This window comes from Octodon degus, unplaced genomic scaffold (assembly GCF_000260255.1).
Source record: "Octodon degus isolate 3935 unplaced genomic scaffold, OctDeg1.0 scaffold00001, whole genome shotgun sequence".
NCBI classification, from domain to species: domain Eukaryota; kingdom Metazoa; phylum Chordata; class Mammalia; order Rodentia; family Octodontidae; genus Octodon; species Octodon degus.
In genome coordinates, this window is record NW_004524577.1 from 4,031,724 (window position 1) to 4,043,824 (window position 12,101).

Below are 12,101 nucleotides of genomic sequence, written 5' to 3' on the forward strand. Positions count from 1 at the left end.
TTATCCAGCTGTGTCTGGCTCAGGTCTGGCTGCTGTGCTCAGTTCCTTCCCGCTGCGGACCTGTGCTAGGACTGGGTGTGGGGGTTCCCCGAACTCGGCAGAAATTCCTACTGGGCGGGAGGGGTGGAGGAGGTATGGCGGAGTAGTGGGGGGCGGCCCGAAGGGGTGGGAGAGGGTCCGGCCCACGCTGCGCCTGGGCTGGGACTGGTCCAGGAAGCTCTCCACACACTCACCGGACCTGGGCTAGGACTGGGTCTGGGGGTTCCCGGAAGTTGGCAGAAATTCCTACTGGGTGCGAGGGTTGGGGGAGGTATGGCGGAGTGGTGGGGGGGTGGCCCGAGGGGGTGGAGAGGGTCCGGCCCACTCTGCGCCTGGGCTGGGACTGGTCCCGTAGGCGCAGGGTAGCAGGAAGCTCTCTCCTCATTGTTTTTACAATTAGTGGCCAACTCATTTGAAAAGTAATTCTGGAGTGTTGTGATTCGGCTGAATCGTGTGGTAGATGCCCTTTGCTCACAGGAGGCGCCACAGCTTCAGCCAGAATAACAGGAAGAGTTTCCCACATGTTTGAAAATGTCGGGCTGCGTCTCTCCTTTTTCCTTTCCTTTAAAAATACAAAAAGAAACTTAATGGTGCATGTATAGTTGGATCCATAAATAGTAAGTGTGTGGATATTGTGATTCAATTACATAACTTTATACCAGTCCATTTGAAAATCTTAGATGAAATGGACAAAAATATAAAGAAAATATAAATGACTGAAATTGGTCCAATAAAACCAATAGAAAACACTCATAAAACACAGAAGTGGCAGTTAAAGGCCCATCCACCAATCTGGCCCTCCCCTTCTGTCATCCAGACCAAAACCTTTTGTAGCTGTACAAGCAAGTTCTACGAGATCCCAGGAAATAGTGCTGTTTCAGGGCATAGAAAAATAGGAAGGGCCCACCGGGTTATTCCTGGAAATGAAGTAATAGTCAAGAAAATAGAATCATAGGCCAATCTCATTTTTGTTTATTCAGTTTTTTTTTTTTAAATCTATTTGGTACAGGGTCTCACTATGCAGCTTGGACTCGTAGTCATCCTCCTGCTTTCAGCTGCCCCAGCGCTGGAATTACAGGCATGCACCACCATGCTTGAACTCAGTAGGGGCTCAGCCCCAGGGTGGGGCCAGTTTGGCATGTAGGACAGAGGATCAAACCCTGGTCCCTGTGCTCATTTTTGAATATAGAAACAAAACAAAGAAATAAATGACAACAACAAAAAATGCAAATAACATCATCAAGAACAGCAGAAAGTTGCAAAATATTAGGTGGCTGAATCCAGTCTTACATTAAAGGGATACTACATTTTGATCAAGTAAGATTTATCTGAGCAACTCAAGCATGGGAATGAATGTAATTATTGATGTAACTCATTACATTTACAGATTAAAGGCAAAAATCATTCAGTGGATTCTGGGAAGACATTTGCTAAAACACAACATCTTTTAGTGATTAGAAACAGTAGAAATAGATATAAAAAGTATCCAACATAAAATATACAACAAATATTATATTTTTTGGTGAATATTTTAGCAACATTATTAAGTTAAGAGGCAACACACAGGTGTCTATGCTCATGATTAAGAATTCTAGCTGATGTAATAAGATGAAATAGGACAGGGATAAGTATTGGGCAGGAGGAGAGAATTTCCAGAATGGTATTAACTGAAGCATGAAAACATTGTTCTTTTGTTCTCTTATTTTCAGTCACAGTTTTTTCCCAGTTTTTTTGACATAATTTTATTGATAAACAAATAGCAATGAGACAGTTTCAAATCAAATAGGTAGGACAGTTTCAATAATTAACACACTGCATACATTCTTCCTAGTGGTTAATTGCTGTACAAGATGCGGACATGATATCCTATTTACAAACACCATTAGAACAAATCATTCTATTCATTAAGAGAATGTAACTACATATCTATCCTAACCACTTTGAATACACAGATACAAAATGGACATTCATCTGTATCCCCTTTTTTTGTTAAGTTCTGTTATTTGAATATTATAGGTGTGTAAACTCAGCAAAATATTCTAAAAGAGTCCAGTAGTCCATAATAGTATTGGGTCTTTTGTTTGACTGGCAATGTCAGAAATTGTTGACCTGAGTCCCCCACAGCTCAGCATAACAGCATGGCTTTACTTCTTATATTTCGTTTTTATAGTTTTCTACTGGATGGTTAAGACCAAGGTAAAGCAGGACCTATGCACCAAGAGTTGTAGCTTTTGGGTCTGATAAGGTCAGTGAAATACCCTCAGGATTTATCTCAGTCACATTTTTTTTTTATTCTAAACACAGGAGCCTACTATATTTACTCCTTTATAATTCAAATATATATATATATATATATATATATATATATAATGTTTATTGAGGTACATTATGTCATATGAATTAATTAAGTTGGTTTAACCAGGTCCCCACCAATTAACTTTGGGTTCTTTTTTTCTTTTTGCTGTTTTAAACTTTTCTTTGCCTATTTTCCTGTGTTTGAAGGATAAGAAACCTTCTTTTGCCAGATTGAAGGCAGTTCAGATAGTGGATGTGTGGTGTGTGTCTGTAATCCCAGCCCTGTGGGAGGCTGAGGCAGAGGACCACAAATTTGAGTCCAGTCAGGGCAATTTAGCAACATTCTGCCTTAAAATAAAAAGGAAAAGGACTGGGGACGTAGTTCAGTGCGAAGGCCTTCGTTTCAATTTTCAGTATTGGAGAGAAAGCAAAACACAACACAACAATATGCAGGGAGAGTAGCAAAGCAGCTCTGATGTTCGTGGGTTCTTGGTTACACAAACTGCTGTGCTGTGCATTTCATGGAGTACACCTTAGCAATAAAAAGATAAAGATTAGTGGTACACACTGCAGCTTGGACGAATCTAGGGAATTATGCTGAACAAAAAAATATAATTAAAAAGATTACATATTTTATTATTCCCTTTATATCAACATTTTAAGTGATGTGTTTTGCTTCCCCCCCCCTCAGGTTTATTGAGGTATAATTGGCAATCAAAAATTGTGTACGTGTAAGGTATAATCTGATGCTTTGATATGTATGTGCATTTTAAGATAAAGACCATAATTAATCTAATTAATGTTTGATCACTTCCCACAGATGCCTTTTCCTTGTGTGTGTAAGAATGATTGTGATTCTTTCCTTCCAGTAAATTTCCAGTATACTGCAGCATTATTAATTGTAGAAAATATCATATCTATGAAACACCCTGGAAATCATTCATTTGCATAAATGGAAAACTTTATATCTCCCCCATTTCTACCCCGTCAATCATCATAACCATTTGTTTCTGTAAGTTTAACTTGTTACAGATTTCACATGAGTGGATCTGGGAGCTAGCTCAGCGACTACGCACCTGCCTATCCCGACCCACGGGTTAGTCAATGAAGGCCACCTGGGAGAGGAGCGGGGAATTAAGAAGGGGACAAAGGACAGGAGACGCAGGAAATGGAGAAAAGACAGGATTCTGCTCAAGTCTCGTTTATTCAGGGGAGGGGCTGGGTATATATAGTGGAGGCGCAGGGAAATGACGTCGCCGGGTAAAAGGCGCGAGTAACTAGGCAACCGGGCTGTGACAGGAAGTCCCACCTCCGGGGCATAGCAGGAGACTTATGGGAAATAGGCGGGGCAAGAACTAGGAACCTAGCTCAGCAGAGGTGGGGGAGGAGGAACCCGGAAACCCACTTGCAATAGGATTGGAGGCCTGGAGTTATTGAGCCTCCCACACCCGCCTGGCAAGCGCAAGGTCCTGAGTTTGATACCTGGTAAAAGATTGTGTGTAAGTAAGGTTGTGAAGTGTTTCTCTTTTACTTTATTTCACTTAGAGTCTTTCAGGTTTATCCGCGTTGCTGCTAATGACAAGATTTCCTTATTTTCAGCAACTGAAAAGTATCCCGCCGTCTGTCCGCCTGCGTACCTACGCACACGTACCTACGCGTGCACGCATGCACGTATATGTCTGCCTGCTTATCCCTTACCTTTCTGTTTCACCGACCCATCTGTTTGAACACTTGGGTTGATTTCTTGCTGGGGCTGCTGTGGCTGAAGCAAATATGAACACGGCAGTGTGGGTATCATTGAGATACTGATTCAGCTTCCTTTCTCTCTGTCCTCAGAAGTAGTACCACCGGCTCCTATTGCAGCTGCTGTTTTGATTTTGTTGCGGGGCTGCAAATGGCATTTTGCATAATGGCTCTGCAGTGTTACATTCCCATCCACGGTGCAGTGCACTCCTGACTGACAGCCTCAACTGGTGCCCGAGGACTGTGTGTAACTCAAGTTGTCAACTGAAGGCTCTGGCTCCTCTACGTGGCCTTTGAAGTCTCTCTCCAGTACAAAGGCCGATCTCAGTGTCCTCAGAGAGCCATTAGCCTTGGATTTCTCAATTAACCCATACAGCAAAAGATGTTGTAATGTTCCTTCCAGGACTCTTTAAGGGTTGGATCTGAGTCTGAGACCATCTGGAAGCACAAGCGGCCAGCATTCAGGTCATAACCCAAGGCGTTGGTCATAAGTTAAAACTGAAATTCTGGTCATAACCCAAGCGGTTCATGTGTCAGGCTCGTTGTAACTCAAGGGTCCACTTATGTGATAGTTCTCTCACACCTTTACCACCATTCCTTATGTTTTGGCTTTTCTGTTACCCAGTTTTATAGGTGTGAGATGCTGTCTCTTCGGGGCTTTATGTCATCGTCATCATTTCCACTGGTTTTGGCCAATAAGCATGGTGTGAGAGGCTGGGTGGGGCAGGCTGGTGACACCTGTGGTGGATTGGCTGCTGGAGCCCTTGGATGGTGTAGCCTGGTACCCGTGTGCACAAAGGTGGGATTGGAGCCTGGATCCGACCGGCTGGCCTGGAGTGTGCGTCTGTGTTGACAATCCTGGCACCTGCGTCTGCAGAGGTGGGGTCTGCGGCCTGGATGTAGGGGAGCAGATTGGAGCCTGCCCTCACTGGGGCAAGCCTGGACTCTACAGTGGTATCTTGTCATATACTCAACTCCCTGATGATCTTAATTATAATTGTCTTTACATTTCCAAAAATCTACTCATTCATGACTTATTTTTCTTTTATATTTCGTGGTGCTTGATTTACTAATATTTCATGCAGAATTTCGCAACTATTTTCAACCATAAAAACGGCCACTTGTTATTATCTTACTTTGGTTTTTGTCTTAGAGTTTTGCATAGCAAAGGGATTTGAAGCTGCTGACTGTAATCTTTGTCTCAGGATAGAGCTCAAAATATACTTTTTACAGTATGTGTGTATGAATACATGCATGTATCTTAGTTACTTTCCTTGTTGTGGAGACAAAATACCAAAGTTCAAAGAGGGAAGGTTTACTTCATCTCATGGTTTTTAGAGGTTTCAGTTCATAGTCAGCTGGCTCCAGGGAAGGGTTACGTGGCAGAAGGCCATCTCTGAGGAGAAACACTTCATGACAAAGCAGGGAAGGCAGAGGCGGCAAGCATGAAGTAGCAAGCAGCAGCTGAGGACAGCACCCCTCTTCTATCCCTCATATGCTGTCCAGACTACATGAGCTTAGGGCAGGTGGCACTCACACTCAGGTGTCTTCCCATTACTGACACCCAGGGCTCTGCCAAACCAGTCAGTAACCACACACTTTCGACACCAGTACCATACAACGAACCCCAGCATCACACGCTCTGGATCCAGACACCTGTGAAAAATTCTACCCATGACTGAATGAGGCTTTGGGGGGACATCTGGGCAAGACCATAACAGCATGTATACTGGGAAGAAACTCTCTAAGTGGGCACTGGGAGTAGAGAAATGGGCACCACATGCAAGAAAAGAAGGCAGTTCTTGTATAATGAAGGCAGTTAGACACTGTTGGTTATCTACTGCTGTGTAACAAATACTACAAGGTAGCAGTTTAAGGCAACACACATTGACTTTCTCCCATTTCTGTGGGTCAAGAGTCTGGGCATAGCTCAGTTAGCCATTCTGCTTAGGATGTGATAAGGCTCCAATAGAGATGTCTTTTAGGGTTTGGTTCTTATTATAGGCTCAAATTTAGATCTGTCTTAAGGCTGTGTGTGTGTGTGTGTGTGAGAAAGAGAGAGAGAGAGAGACAGAGAGAGAGAGAGAGATACTGGCTTTAGTCTATTAACATGATAGGGCTTTACATAATGTTACTTAGTCATGAGTGTGACATCCTATCACCTTTGTCACATTCTATTGGGTGGAAGTGTGTGATGGGTCCTAACCACACTCAGTAGAAAAGACTTAGGAAGAGGCCTGGACACCAGGAATGGGGACCATGGGAACCACATGAAAGTGTTTCTGCCTGAACACCTGACATCTTGTCTCACACGATCATTTGAGAGTGGTTGCTGTAATCAAGAACTGAATCTGCTGCCAGATAAATAGAGAACTAAATAAAATGCAAGATCTAGAAAGATCAAACAGAGCTGGGAAATTCAGCCCCCCTGGCAGGTAGTTTCCTTTTAAACTTTTATTTGCAAAATACAAGAAAATAAATCACCACACATTTGAGAAAAGCCAGTATTGCAAAGGACAGGGCAAACTAACCAAATGTAAAAATGAACTCCCTAAGCAGGAGAGTTAAAGGGAAAGAAAAAAATGTTAGTAGCAGTATTAGCCTCACTTAGAAGACTCAAGAGGCTACCACGACCATAAAAAAAGAAAAGAAAAACAGGAAACCAGGGCACCTAAGAGGTTATAGTGGGATCCTAGGAGACACATACAATAAGGTGATGAATAACTGAAGACCCAATTAAAAGGCAGAAAGAGAGAAACCCTTCCAGAATGCAGAATACTGGGATAAAGAGATGCCAAAATATATGACATAGTCTAAAAGCAAAGAGAGTAGACCTGTAGGTTATAAAACCAGTCTAATAGCTGTTCCAAAAGGAGATATGAGAGAGGGTAGTGGATTGAACGATAACGGCAACAATGGAAGAAAATTGCCTAGAGGTGAAGGAAGATACAAAACACTAGGCAATATTAATTTAAAATGCCACTCTAGTACCTGAGAATAAACAGAAAATCATTAACTCTTGAAGAGGAAAGAAATAGGGTTCCAAGAAAAGAGAGTTATTGTGAACTTAGACCTCTCAGTACAATGCTGGGTACCAGGAGAAAATGGAGTTCAAAATTCTAAGAGAAAATTATTTTGAATCTGAAATTCTGTTTAGTCAAGACAAACCAATGTAGAAAAGTTAAAGACATTTTCACATAGACAAATGCGTAAGAATTTTCTCACTCAGCCTTCTCTGAGAGCATTGCTTTAGCATGTAGTACAGCACAGTGAAAATAATAAATCAAAGAAAAAGAAACATCTAAGACATTAAAAAAAAAGTCATTGTATAACCAATCAGTGAATTAGACAAACTGGAACTGGACACAACTTAGAATAAAAGTAAAAAATGATACAGTAGTTATTTTCAATGCAGAGAGTGGCAAGACCTATATAACAAGAAATGCAACTTTTGTATCTGACAAGGTCAGTTAAATCCCCTCAGGATTTAACCTGAAACCCTGTACCATTGTTTGTAGATCCTTTGTCAGTGTCAGCCATGTGGATGAGTCACGGCCATTGCTTGACCACTTTGCTCTCTGTGAAAGCCTGAGAGAGTGTTTTCTCTCCATGTGACTTTCCTTAGGTCCACTCTTTGTCATCAATCACTTTCCTCTGTGACCCCATAATCTCCTTGGTCAGTAAATTTGGGACACAATTTGGGACACAATCCTGAGTTACAGGATGTTACAGTACAGGTTCTTCTATGTCCTGAGTCCTCACTGAACTTGAAAGGCTAGGGCCAAAATGTTGCTTTATCCTGGTCTTAACCATCCAGCAGAAAAGTATAAAATGAGGTATGTGAAGTAAAGCCATATTAATATGCTGAGCTGTAAAAGGCTCAAGTCAACAACTTCTGACATTGCCAGTCCTACAGATAACCCAGTACTAGTATGAACTACTGGACTATACTGGATTATTTTGCTAAATTCACTCACCTACAATATTTAAAAACAATAGAATACCCATCTCTGACAAAACTAAACAAAAGGGATACAAATGAAGGACCGTTTTGTATCTGTATATACAAAATATTTAGCATAGATATACAGCTACTTTTTCCTAATTCACTGAGAAGAAAGATTTGTACTAGTAGTGTTTGGGTGGGATATCATGTCTGCATCTTGTACTATGAATAACCACTACGAAGACAATATGCAATGTATTAATTATTGAAACTGTCCTATGAATCGGTTTTGAAACTGTCTCATTGCTATTTGTTTCTTGATGAAATTAATTTAAAAAATGCAGAATGGGAAGGGGAATCCAGGCAGAGAAGGGCAGTGTGCTCTGGGATCTACTAGCATTCAAAGACGGGTGTAGATATCAACTGTCATGATGGAAAGAACAGAGTATAAATGTGTGTCCGCTTGAAGATAACCATCCTAGTAAAAACTTGACATCGCCATTATCTCTGTCTTTAAAACCAAAAAAAGAAAACTTGATCAATCCTGTAGAAGTTAGAGAAAGGATAGGAAAATAATCCAGAAAGAATAACAATGGAATATACAAAATGTTGTGGCCAAACAAACTGAAGTATTCCAATTAAACATGGATAAGTTAAACACGTCTGTGGAGAGGCAGACAACTAGCTACCAGTTGGTGACTGTTAACTATGATTTGTGCACCGTGTGAAAAAAATTTAAAGAGATCATTGTAGTTGAAGCCAATAATAAACTCTGCAAGGTAGATTCTATTTTTATTTTCATATTAAGGAGGAGAAACGGAAGTTTAAGAGAGACTCAGATGCTTGCTTCAGGTGTAGAGACCAATCTCACACTCAGGCTTTTGATGCTGTTAAACTGCTACTCAGCTTGGTCAGAACAAAAGAGGTGTATGCTATTTTAAAGTCATAAACCAACACAAGAAATTGCATGCTAGCACTTACCTAGCGTGTGGAAGCCCTGGGTTGCATCCCATAGTGTGAGTTCTTGTGTGTGCATGCACACACATGCATACACGTGTACACACAAATTCTCAAATTAAAGGACTGCAAAAGATTTACTGAGCAACTGATAAAGGTGAAAGGAGACCGCGCCAAAGTGTTATTACCAAATGGTGTGGAACAAATTTGGGAAGAGTGCATAAAAGCCTCAGAGTGTGTGTGTGTGTGTGTGTGTGTGTGTGTGTGTGCATGTGCTTACACTGTGCTGTGCAGTTATTGGCCACAGAGCGGGGTATGCCAGTGGATTATTTGAGTTGTCATACAGAGCTGCTTTACTTGTGTAGTTAAAGCAAGCGGTACTAAGAAGGAATGGCCCCGTCCTTGCTCTTGAGCAGTTTATCTGTTCAGCAGGGGAGCAGGCAGGTGTTGCCTGCCTGTGATGCACACTGGGAGAGAACCCGGCCCCGAGGCCGTGTACTGTGCTGGGTGAATGTAAAACTAAGTCTTAAAGCAGGAGAAAGCGGGGAAGCTTTTCAATAGAGGTGCCGCCCAGCAGCCTCTCTCCTCATCCTTGACCACGGCTCCTTTCCAGCAGGGGGTGAGGGCGGGGAATGAGGAGGCGACGCAGGAGAGTGACAGTGTCATCCACATGTCTCCTGCTCAAAGCAACGCGATGTTTTCAACCTGAAAGGTAAAGAAAAACCCTCAACTTTTCTTATTTCATCCCAGCTGTCCTTTGGCAGTTGCTATGACAACAGCACCTCTCCTCCTCCTTCGTTTGGATCTATTTCCAAACTGAGAACAATGAATGTAAAAGATCAGAAAATGGGAACAGCAAGCAGGCATTAAAGGCATTAGAATTATTTACCCCGGAGAAGAGAATGCTAAGAGGTGGCGATTACATTGTTCTGGGCTGTTAAAGGGTGCTTGCTACATAAACCCTTCTCTGCTGGGCTTAAGAGAAAATCAAATTTATTTTAACTGAGGAAAATCACTCTGGGGAGAAAAAGTCCCTGAGAGAAAGTTCTGTGGGGCTGCTTTTGCTGTGGCAGGGTAGAGGGATGCAGAGGCGCCAGCGTTCTGTGTCCTGGGCGGGTTGCTATTTTCTCCTAAAAAGTCCTGGATCAGTGAAACAACAGCAACGGGAGCAGCAGCAACAACAAACACACACAGTGCTTACTCTTTCAAGTACCATTCTTAGGTGTTTCATGTTTATTTATTCATTTTTTAGCTGCTTTAGATTTCTGATCAAAATCTTGCAACAGCCCTGTAAGGAAGATGGCGTTAGGATTCCCATTTCACAGATGAAAAACCTAAAGGTCAGACCTTAGCGGCTTGCCTAAGGTCACACAGCTGAGGAGCAGCGCAGCTGGGATTTGAATTCAGAAAGCCTGTGTCTTTTTTTCCCAATTAATCTTTTTTTAAAATTACACACATCCATATTTTACAAAAAATTGAAGAAGAACCTCTTAAGGTTAAACTGTAATTAATTACATCGTCTGATGTTTTCAGTGTTGAAACCTAAATTTTACACAGTTGCCACCAGTAAACATAATTTATATTCTAATTAACAAGGCAATTCTAAATGGTTCTGCACACACTCTTACATGTAGCTGCATTTAAAGTCTGTATCTTTAACTGGCGCTGGCTTCTTGAAGCAGGTGCTCTCTTGAGATGGGTTCCAATTGCAGTGGGACTTTGGAAGGAACCCTCTGCAAATCCCCAGCCAACACGAGTTCCAGTGTGATTTGTCCGTTCATCAAGTCCTTCTTTAACAATAGTTGGTGCACACCTGTAATACCAGCGCACAGGAGGCTGAGGCAGGAGGATCTTGTGTGTTCAAGCACAGCCTGGGCTACACAGTGCATTCCAGGCCAGCCTTCAATGAACCTTGAGACCTGTCTCAAAGAGACAAAAAAAAAAAAAAAAAAAAAAAAAAAAACAACCCAAGCCACAATTGTTTATTTATTTAATGAGTACTGACTTGATACTTATAAAGGTGTGAGTATTAGTCCTTGCTGCTACAGTTGACTGACCTGAGGGAGGCAAAAAGTTCAACAGATTATCATTAAAAAATATCAGGTTGATGGAAAATTCCACCGTATCATGGGGCGGGGGAGGAGACAAGAAATGCAGAAATAAATTCTGTGTAAGAGATGACCTCTGAGGGAAGCAGCAGGATGAGGCAGAAGTTGAGCGTAGCCTGGAGCCCCCAAGCTAGGTCTGGGATTTCCCTAGCAGCTCATGGAGATGAATAGAACCAAAGTCAAACCACGTGACCAAAGGAGCTGTTTGAGTCTCTCAGGAGCAGACAGGACCTGGGTGGCCCCCAGCCCACGGCACTCCGTGGCTTCTTTCCCCAGTGGCTGCTCCCTGTGTCTTCTTCCAATTCTCCATGGCCTTGCATTCCTGATGAAGCTTGAGAAGGCTTGAAGTGGGGCAAATGCCTCGTTCAGTTGGTGAGCTGCCTCCTGGGTGTTTATCCACAGACTGAGAGGGGCTCTGTCTCTGTGGTGAGCTGGAGTCAAATGAGGTAAGAATATTTTTTTTTTCCATAATTTTATTGAGAAACAAATAGCAATGAGACAGTTTGAAACCAAATTGGTAGGACAGTTTCAATAATTAACACATTGTATACATTCTTCCTAGTGGTTAATTGCTGTACAAGATGCAGACATGATATCCTATTTACAAACACCATTAAAACAAATCCCTCTATTCATTAAGAGAATGTAACTACATATCTATCCTAACCACTTTGAATACACAGATACAAAATGGACTTTCATCTGTATATCCTTTTTTTGCTAAGTTCCGTTATTTGAATATTATAGGTGTGTAAACTCAGCAAAATAGTCTAAAAGAGTCCAGTAGTCCATAATAGTATTGGGTCTTCCGCTTCACTAGCAATGTCAGAAGTTGTTGACCTGAGTCCCCTACAGCTCAACATAACAGCATGGCTTTACTTCTTATACTTCATTTTTATATTTTTCTGCTGGATGGTTAAGACCAAGATAAAGCAAGACCTATGGAACAATAGTTGTAGCTTTTGGATCTGATAAAGTCAGTGAAATCCCCTCAGGATTTATCCTGAGATCCT